At 53.9% G+C, this 10,509-nt stretch overlaps 1 protein-coding gene across 1 annotated transcript in view; it reads right to left on the reverse strand.

The window, feature by feature from the left end:
* LOC144608210 (retinoic acid receptor RXR-alpha-A) overlaps positions 1-7,736 on the reverse strand; it is a 129,538-nt gene extending 121,802 nt beyond the window's left edge. The window contains exon 1 of the mRNA XM_078425766.1: positions 7,721-7,736. The gene's annotated coding sequence lies outside the window, so the exon portion shown is untranslated. The remainder of the gene's footprint in view (positions 1-7,720) is intronic.
* Positions 7,737-10,509: the final 2,773 nt, after the last annotated feature.

The raw sequence follows: 10,509 nt of genomic DNA on the forward strand, positions 1-10,509 counted from the left end.
AAAACTGCAGATGCTGGTTTAAATCGAAGGTAGACACAAAAAGCTGGAGTAACTCAGTGGGTCAGGCGGCATCTCGGGAGAAGATGCTGCCTGACCTGCTGAGTTACTCCAGCTTTTTGTGTCTACTACCAACTAGTGCTCCCCACTCAAATTCTACTGTCCGCAGTAACTCTCCACACACCCAAAGTGGAGGCCAAGTCAATGGATATTTTTGAGGAGAAGATTGATAGATTCTTGATTTGTACAGGTGTCAGTGGTTATGGGGCGAAGGCAGGAGAATGGGGTTGAGAGGGAAACATAGATCAGCCACGAGCTGGATAGAGCTCTTAAGGATAGCGGAGTCAGGGGGTATGGGGAGAAGGCAGGAACGGGGTACTGATTGAGAATGATCCGCCATGATCGCATTGAATGGCGGTGCTGGCTCGAAGGGCAGAATGGCCTCCTCCTGCACCTATTGTCTATTGAATGGCTGAATAGACGATTGGCCTAAATGGCCCAATTCTGCTCATTTCACTTAGGAACCGATTCCATCACCACAAAACGTTTCCCCTCAAACCAGCCCAAGCAATAAAGGAAACACGTCTCAGGCTGTAAGCAAAGAGTTAAAAAAATCTACATGATGGAGCTCTCTGGTTTAACACATCTCTCTCTCTCTCTCTCTCTCTCTCTTGACCCATCCTCAAGTGTAGAACTTGTTAAAAACAAATGGAGAAACCTCCACCCCTCTGTGGAAAAGAGAGACTTGGAGAAGAAGGCATGATCTATTTTTACACCCAGGTGTGTGATAGACCAAGGGCGTTCTCTAAAGACGTGTATAATGAGACTAAAAGTTCAGGCGGCGTGTGTGGCGCTGGAGGCGCAGCCCCATCCCCCCTCTCTCTCTATCTCTCTCTCCTTCCCTCTCTCACCTTCCCTCTTCCTCTGTGTCTCTCTCGTTCCATCTCCCCCCCTCTCTCTCCTCCCCCCCCTCTCTCCTCCCCCCCCCCTCTCTCTCCCCCCCCCCTCTCTCTCCTCTCCCCCCCTCTCTCTCTCTCTCCTCCCCCCCTCTCTCTCCTTCCCCCTCTCTCCTCCCCCCCTCTCTCTCTCCCTCCCCCCCTCTCTCCTCCCCTCTCTCCTCCCCCCCTCTCCTCCCCCCTCTCTCCTCTCCCCCTCTCTCTCCTCCCCCCTCTCTCCTCCCCCCCTCTCTCTCTCTCTCTATCTCTCTCCCCCCTCTCTCCTCCCCCCCTCTCTCCTCTCCCCCTCTCTCCCCCCTCTCTCCTCCCCCTCTCTCTCTCCCCCCCCCCTCTCTCCTCTCCCCCTCTCTCCTCTCCCCCTCTCTCTCCTCTCCCCCTCTCTCCCCCCTCTCTCTCCTCCCCCTCTCTCCCCCCTCTCTCTCCTCTCCTCCTCTCTCCTCCCCCCCTCTCCCCCCCCCTATCTCTCTCCCCCTCTCTCTCCTCCTTCCCCCCTCTCTTCCCCCCCCCCACCTCTCTTCCCCCCCCCCCCCACCTCTCTTCCCCCCCCCCCCACCTCTCTTCCCCCCCCCCCACCTCTCTTCCCCCCCCCCTCTCCCCCCCCCCCCCCCACTCTCTCTCTCCCCCCTGTACAACAAACAGCAGCTGGCAGCTTGTTGCTTGTTACTTGTTCAGCCTTTCACGGAAAAGGTCCTGATTGAGCAATCGGCACAAACACAACGACCAGATTTTGTTTTTTAAAAACCTCGCAGAACATTTCAGAATTACAACACAGGGGCAGATAGAACAAACCCGACAGACAGCAACAGCAACTCCCCCCCCCCCCCTACACCCCCCCCCCCCCCCACCCCACCCCCGGTGGCCACAAACAGCGGGGAGCAGGGGCAGGGAGAGGGAGATTTACCCCCTCACCCTCCCTCCCACTCTCCCCCCTTGCCCCACTCCCTCCTTGCCCCACTCCCTCCCTCCCCCCCTTCCTCCCTCGCCCCCCTCCTCCACTCCCTCCCCCCCCACTCCCTCCCTCCCCCACTCCCTCTCTCCCTGCCCCACTCTCCCCCTTGCCCCACTCCCCCCTTGCCCCACTCTCCCCCCTTGCCCCACTCCCCCTTGCCCCACTCCCCCTTGCCCCACTCCCTCTCTCCCTGCCCCACTCCCCTCACCCTCACTCCCCCCCTCACCCTCACTCCCCCCTCACCCTCACTCCCCCCTCGCCCCACTCCCTCCCCCCTTGCCCCACTCCCCCCCCCCTTGCCCCACTCCCCCCCCCTTGCCCCACTCCCCCCCCTTGCCCCACTCCCCCCCCTTGCCCCACTCCCTCCCTCCCTCCCCCCTTGCCCCACTCTCCTCCCCCTTGCCCCACTCCCTCCCCCCTTGCCCCACTCCCTCCCTCCCTCCCTCCCTCCCCCCTTGCCCCACTCCCTCCCCCCCCCCTTGCCCCACTCTCCCCCCCCCCTTGCCCCACTCCCTCCCCCCTTGCCCCACTCCCTCCCCCCTTGCCCCACTCCCTCCCCCCCTTGCCCCACTCCCTCCCTCCCCCCTTGCCCCACTCTCCCCCCCCCCCCTTGCCCCACTCTCCCTCCCCCCTTGCCCCACTCTCCCCCCCCCCCCCCCCCCCTCCCAGCCCCACTCCACACACACACACACACAGCAGTCTCCCCTCTAAAACACTGCGGTCCACTGTCTCCCGACCCACCGGACGGTAGGAGAGGGAGCCTCCCTTACCTGAGGGGTGATGCTGTCATGTTGGGCTCCGGGACATCCCAGCCTCCCTCGTCCCGCACAGCGGCGCCGGGCCACACAAATCCCAACAGGCTCCAGCAGTCACACGCTGATTGACTGGAGAGAGAGAGAGAGAGAGAGGGACACACACACAGAGAGAGAGGAGTTCCTCAACTCGCCGGGAGAGCGAGGGTTGTTTTTCTTTGGTTGGTCGATTATTTACAACTCCCGTTCCCTCCCCAGAGCGGCCGCCCCGGATACAGAGACCAGCAGACCACACCACACGTCAAACACATTCCCAACACAGGGACAAGCTGAGCATAGCTCAGACCTTCCCAGTACAGACACACCAGCAGGACACAGCTCAGACCCTCCCAGTACAGGCTCCACCAGCAGAACACAGCTCAAACCCAACAGAACAAGCTGAACACAGCTCAGACCCTCCCAGTACAGGGTCCAGCAGAACACAGCCCAGACCCAACACAGGGACCAGCTGAACACAGCTCAACCCCTCCCAGTACAGACTCCAGCAGAACACAGCTCAGACCCAATACAGGCACAAGCTGAATACAGCTCAAAGCCTCCCAGTACAGGCACACCAGCAGAACACAGCTCAGACCTTCCCAGTACAGGCTCCAGCAGAACACAGCTCAGACCCTCCCAGTACAGACACACCAGCAGAACACAGCTCAAACCCAATACAGACACAAGCTGAACACAGTTCAGACCCTCCCAGTACAGACGCCAGCAAAATATTACCCCAAACCTCCCAGTACAGACACACCAGCAGAAAACACCTCAACCCCAACATAGGAACCAGCAGAACACACCACAAACCCTCCCAGTACAGGCACACCAGCGGAATATTACCCCAAACCCTCCCAGTACAGACACACCAGCAGAAAACACCTCAAACCCAACATAGGAACCAACAGAACACAGCTCAAACCCTCCCAGTACAGACACGCCAGCAGAATATTACCCCAAACTCCCCCAGTACAGACTCCAACAGAACACACCTCAAACTCTCTGAGTACAGAGACACCAACACAACACACCACAAACCCTCCCAGTACAGCCACCAGCACAACACACCACAAACCCTCCCAGTACAGAGACACCAACACAACACACCACAAACCCAATTCCGTCACCAGCACAACACACCTCAAACTCAATATAGGAACCAGCAGAACACGCCACAAATCCTCCCAACGCAGAGACGAGCACAACGCACCCCAAAATAAAGGACGCAATGTGCTGGAGTAACTCAGCGAGTCAGGCAGCATCTCGAGGGAACATGGATAGGTGACATTTTGGGTCCTTAGTAGGGGGGAGAAAGTCAGAGGAGAGGTTAGAACAGGACAATGCCAGATGAGAGGCGGATAGAGAAGAGGGGGGTTTGATTGGCAGATGGCTGGACAAAGTTCTCCAGAGACATTCTGTCCTTTTCTGTAAATAAGCATCTACAGTTCCTTGTTTCGACATTTTACTTCTCCGCTGTGCAATCTCCTCAAGGTGTGCCTACTTTGAAGAAGTTCTCCTCCTCTCTCTGAATTCTGTGAGACCTGAGTCTGAGTCTGTCTCCACTTCCATCCATTATTCGTGTTCTCCAGAGATGTTGCCTATCTGTTGTCCCAGTTGTACAGGGCCCTAGTGAGACCGCACCTGGAGTACTGTGTGCAGTTGTACAGGGCCCTAGTGAGACCGCACCTGGAGTACTGTGTGCAGTTGTACAGGGCCCTAGTGAGACCGCACCTGGAGTACTGTGTGCAGTTGTACAGGGCCCTAGGGAGACCGCACCTGGAGTACTGTGTGCAGTTGTACAGGGCCCTAGTGAGACTGCACCTGGAGTACTGTGTGCAGTTGCACAGGGCCCCAGTGAGACCGCACCTGGAGTACTGTGTGCAGTTGTACAGGGCCCTAGGGAGACCGCACCTGGAGTACTGTGTGCAGTTGTACAGGGCCCTAGTGAGACCGCACCTGGAGTACTGTGTGCAGTTTTGGTCTCCAAATTTGAGGAAGGATATCCTTGCTATTGAGGGCGTGCAGCGTAGGTTTACTAGGTTAATTCCCGGAATGACGGGACTGTCATATGTTGAAAGACTGGAGCGACTAGGCTTGTATACACTGGAATTTAGAAGGATGAGAGGGGATCTTATTGAAACATATAAGATTATTAAGAGGTTGGACACGTTAGAGGCAGGACACATGTTCCCAATGTCGGGGGAGTCCAGAACAAGGGGCCACAGTTTAAGAATAAGGGGTAGGCCATTTAGAACGGAGATGAGGAAAAACTTTTTCGGTCAGAGAGTTGTGAATCTGTGGAATTCTCTGCCTCAGAAGGCAGTGGAGGCCAATTCTCTGAATGCATTCAAGAGAGAGCTAGATAGAGCTCTTAAGGATAGTGGAGTCAGGGGGTATGGGGAGAAGGCAGGAATGGGGTACTGATTGAGAATGATCAGCCATGATCACATTGAATGGCGATGCTGGCTCGAAGGGCCAAATGGCCTCCTCCTGTACCTGTTGTCTATTGTCTATTGACATAGGAGCAGAGTTAGGCCATTCGGCCCATCGTGTCTGCCCCACCCATTTGATCATGGCTGATCAATGTTTCCCTCTCAACTCCATTCTCCTGCCTTCTCCCTGTAACCTTTGATGCCCTAACACTAATCGATGGGTTCCAAGCACAGTCAGTTCCAGGTTAGCAGTTCGTTTTATGGTCCTTTGGTCATTAACCATGTCTGAAGGTTGCTTCCCAGGTTGGGGGGGTGGTTTCATTGTTGCTGGGACAAGTCTGAGGTTAGTTCCAAGGTCAGGCAATCAGAGCCAGAGTCAGGGGTCATTCCCAGGGTCGGCAGCTGTGATTTAATACCTGGTCTTGAGAACGAGCTTCCCTCGGTTCCCTACACTGGCCCGGAACCCGGAGGTCAGGCCTATCTCAGAGCCCTGACCAACCCAGGCCCAAGCCCGCACACTGAGGGCAGCACGGTGGCTCAGCGGCCCTTCGAGCCAGCACGCTACCACTGCACCACTCCGCACCAGTTCACACCCTTCACCTCCCACACTCCCCCCACACCCCCCAACCTCAAACCCAGTAGTGACTCAACCCTGAAATAGATCTGGTACAAGGGGGGGGGGGGGGGGGGAGAGAGAGAGAGAGGGAGAGAGGGGGAGAGAGAGAGAGAGAGAGAGAGAGAGAGAGAGAGAGAGAGAGAGAGAGAGAGAGAGAGAGAGAGAGAGAGAGAGAGAGAGAGAGAGAGAGAGAGAGAGAGAGAGAGAGAGAGAGAGAGAGAGAGAGAGAGAGAGAGAGAGAGAGAATCATGAGGTAATAAGACAAGAGACAGAGAGAAGGAGAGTGTAAGGCAGAGAGAATGGTAGAGAGAGTAAAGACCATGAGATAGAGAGCAAGGCAGAGAGAGAGAGAGAGAGAGAGAGAGAGAGAGAGAGAGAGAGAGAGAGTGGGGAGAGATTGAAGATCATGAGAGTGGGAGGGAGAGAGGGAGAGTATGGTGGGAATGTCAATAACGTGACTAGTAACTGAACAATTGTAGTCACAAAGTCACTTCACAATTTAATCGGCATCGTCAAAAGTACTTCATCGAAGTATTTGAGGTTTATAAATGACTGTTGGTGACTGCACAGGACCAGATTGTACCCACTCTGCAAAAACCACAGCATTTCAAAATGACTGCTGCTCCTGTCTTAACTTGTACCAAGTCCTACCCACCCATCAACCATTGCCTGCTAGCCGACAGTGGTCCAGCCACACCTTAACTCTCAGACTCTCCACTACTACCATCTATGATCTTGGTCAAGCTTCAGTTCTTGATAAATATAAGTTTCAGAGGTTATGGGGAGAAGGCAGGAGAATGGAGTTAGGGGGGAGAGATTGATCAGCCATGATTGAATGGCAGGCACACATTGCTGGAGTAACTCAGCGGGTCAGGCAGCATCTCTGGAGAGAAGGAATGGGTGACGGTTCGGGTCGAGACCCTTCTTCAGTCTGATGAAGGGTCTTGATCCGAAACGTCACCCATTCCTTCTCTCCAGAGATGCTGCCTGACCCACTGAGTTACTCCAGCATTGTGTGTCTACCTTCGATTTTAATCAGCATCTGCAGTTTTTTTCCTACACATGATTGAACGGCGTTGCAGACTTGATGGGCTGAATGGCCTGATTCTACTCCTTTTCCTTGTGATCTAATGACAATCCCCTCCAACCCTGCAGCATTGTGATGTTTAGTTAATCATATCATATCATATATATACAGCCGGAAACAGGCCTTTTCGGCCCACCAAGTCCGTGCCGCCCAGTGATCCCAGCACATTAACATTATCCTACACCCACTAGGGACAATTTTTTAAAAACATTTACCCAGTCAATTAACCTACATACACCTGTACGTCTTTGGAGTGTGGGAGGAAACCGAAGATCTCGGAGAAAACCCACGCAGGTCACGGGGAGAACGTACAAACTCCTTACAGTGCAGCACCCGTAGTCAGGATCGAACCTGAGTGTCCGGCGGTCCGGCGCTGCATTCGCTGTAAAGCAGCAACTCTACCGCTGCGCTACCGTGCCGCCCATTAAGTTAAGTTATGTTAAGTTAAGCTAAGTTAAGTTAAGCTAAGTTACGTTAAGTTGTTAAGTTAAGTTTAGAGATACAGCGCGGAAACGGGCCCTTTGGCCCATCGAGTCCGCACCGACAAGCGATCCCTGCATATTAACACTATCCTACACACACTAGGGACAATTTACACTTATACCAAGCCAATTTCACCTACAAACCTGAACGTCTTTGAAGTGTGGGAGGAAACAGAAGATCTCGGAGAAAACCCTCACTGTCACAGGAAGAACGTACAAACTCCGTACAGACAACGCCGTAGTCGGGATCGAACCCGGGTCTCCGGCGCTGCAAGCGCTGTAGGGCAGCAACTCTACCGCTGAGCCACCCTGTCTCTCCACCTCTGCCCCCATGGCCTCACACTAATTCCACCACTCCTCCCTTGCCAGCCTTGCTATTTGCACCATGACTCCTTTGACAAACTCACCGCCGTGGTTGGGAGTCACAACACAGTTTCAAGCCCCACATCTTGAGATTCCAGCACAAACGTCTCGGATGATGTCCCCTGTGCAACTCTGAAGGAGTGCTGTACCATTTGGAGATGCTGTTTCTGGGATAATATGTTAGCCAAGAAACTATGTTCACTCTCAGCGCAAGGGGTGGCACGGTGGCTGCCTGCCAGCACTGGAGACCCGGGTTCGATCCTGACTACGGGTGCTAACTGTACAACAGAGTTTGTACGTTCTCCCCAGGACTGCTTGGGTTTTCCTGCATATTAACTAGTTCTTAAAAAACCCCACTAATCCTGTAGATGCAAGGATATCATTGGGGTTATCAAGTAGGCACCTCCGTTCACCGGTGTTTCGTTGAGATAGACTCGATGGGCAGAATGGCCTCTTTCTGTGCTGCAAGAAACGTTCAAAATACATAACTACCCATTCACTCAAACCAGAAATGTAGCTGGTTTTGTCATTCCTTGTACGTGTCGGCTAAGCATGTTGGCTCCTGTTTCCTCTATCACATGAGTGGCCACAATGCCAAAGTATTTTGGCACAACCCAAGGGCATTAAAATCAATATCTAGATAGAGCCTTTCAAGTTAGGGTCACCTCCCTTAATATCTCCGCAGCTGGGTCGATGTCCAATTCAGTGCCTTGATACAAAAAGCTGAAGTAACTCAGTGGGGACAGGCAGCACCTCTGGAGAGTAGGAATGGGTGACGTTTCGGGTCGAGACCCTTCTTCAGACTCGACCTGAAACATCACCCATTCCTTCTCTCCAGAGATGCAGCTTGCCCCTCTGAGTTACTCCAGCTATCTTCGGTTTAAACCAGCATCTGCAGTCCCTTCCTGCCTGCTTGGTGCCTTGGCAGTCTTGTGGAAGTCTCTTGGGATGTTTCACGACGTTAAAGGTCTGGATTAGAGCAAGTTGGTGCTGTGGAGCCAGCGAATGTGGAGCAATGAGCTGGGGGAACGTTTCAATCAATGTCGCTCTGTTTGTTCTGAGCAAGAGCGTTCGCGTTTGTTTGAGTTGCAGGTTGAGTTCCATTCACAGGTTCCCTGCTGCTCCCCCCCCCCCCCCCCCCCCCATCTCCTTTTTACAAGGGCTAAGTGAGCCATTAATCTCCTCACTGACCCCGGGGACTGGTGCAGTGACGAACAGACCATCCCTCAACCCAGAAAGGAAACTCCCAGTTTTGTTTTTAATTTCACATATATTGAAGGAACAATGATGGGTTTTGTACTGGGAAGTTCTTTCCTTTTCAGCCCCTGACAGACGGAGTTTAAGGATTTCAAACCCATTCCCTGTCTGTGCGCTTAATATTCAGGATTTCATCTCCCCCCACCCCCCACCCACCCCACCACCCTCCTCACTTTCTGCCCACTCACGCCGCCATCACTTTGTCTCCCTGATTTATGGCTCAACTATCCAGGCATAGCAAGTGAATCTGATTCTCACTTGGCTGACAGGCCAGGACTCTTCCCCCAATGTAGACACAAAAAGCTGGAGTAACTCAGCGGGTCAGGCAGGCAGCAACTCTGGAGAACAGGTATTGGTGACGTATCGGGTCGAGGCCCTTCTTCAGACTTCAGTCATGAAACGTCACCCGTTCCTTTAATTCCAGAGATGCTGCCTGACCCGCTGAGTTACTCCACCATTTTGTGTCTACCTTCCAACCTTGTGTCCTGGGCGTTATAATGTTCCTGAAAAGTGCATCACACAGAGAGATTGTTTCTGAGGGTCATGGCTCAATAAGTAACACTGTGCCCTCAGAGTCAGAAGGTCATTGGTTCATACTGAGGGAGTGCCGCACTGTCACAGAGGGGCAGTGCTGAGGGAGTTCCGCACTGTCACAGAGGGGCAGTACTGGGGCAGTGCTGCACTGTCACAGAGTGGCAGTGCTGAGGGAGTGCCACACTGTCACAGAGGGGCAGTACTGGGGCAGTGCTGCACTGTCACAGAGGGGCAGTAGTGAGGGAGTGCCGCACTGTCACAGAGGGGCAGTACTGGGGCAGTGCTGCACTGTCACAGAGGGGCAGTGCTGAGGGAGTTCCGCACTGTCACAGAGGGGCAGTACTGAGGGAGTGCCGCACTGTCACAGAGGGGCAGTACTGAGGGAGTTCCGCACTGTCACAGAGGGGCAGTACTGGGGCAGTGCCGCACTGTCACAGAGTGGCAGTGCTGAGGGGGCACTTTATGCCCTTTCATGCCCACTGCCCCTTTTGAAAGGAAAAATCTCTGTCCTCGCTTCAGCAAGCTCCTCCATTCCTTCACATGACATCCTGGTGTAAATCCTGTCTGGCCCGGGGCATTTGCCCATCTTAATGTCTCCAACATTTCTTCCTTCCTGACTTGGATATGTTCCAGAATATCTGCATGCCCTTCCCTAATCTTCCCACCTTCACATCCTTCCCCCTGCTGAATACCAATGAGAAATATTCATTCAGGATCCAGACCATTTCCCCAGGCTCCACACTTGCTTTGCACTTTAGGCTTGAGAGATACAGCGCGGAAACAGGCCCTTCGGCCCACTGAGTCCGCGCCGACCAGCGATCCCCGCACACTAACACTATCCTACACACACTCAGGACGATTTACATTTATACCAAGCCAATCACGTCGAGGTCACCAATGTAGTGAGTCCAAACGAGCGATATTATCCAAAGACTTTATTGTCGATAAAACCCGTGACAAACGCAACGCACTTACCTTTGGACACACACTAACTTCGCTCGATAATCTAATCTCTAACCCGAGTTTGGCGCCAGACCCTCAA

Source organism: Rhinoraja longicauda, chromosome 31, assembly GCF_053455715.1.
Source record: "Rhinoraja longicauda isolate Sanriku21f chromosome 31, sRhiLon1.1, whole genome shotgun sequence".
NCBI classification, from domain to species: Eukaryota; Metazoa; Chordata; class Chondrichthyes; order Rajiformes; family Arhynchobatidae; genus Rhinoraja; species Rhinoraja longicauda.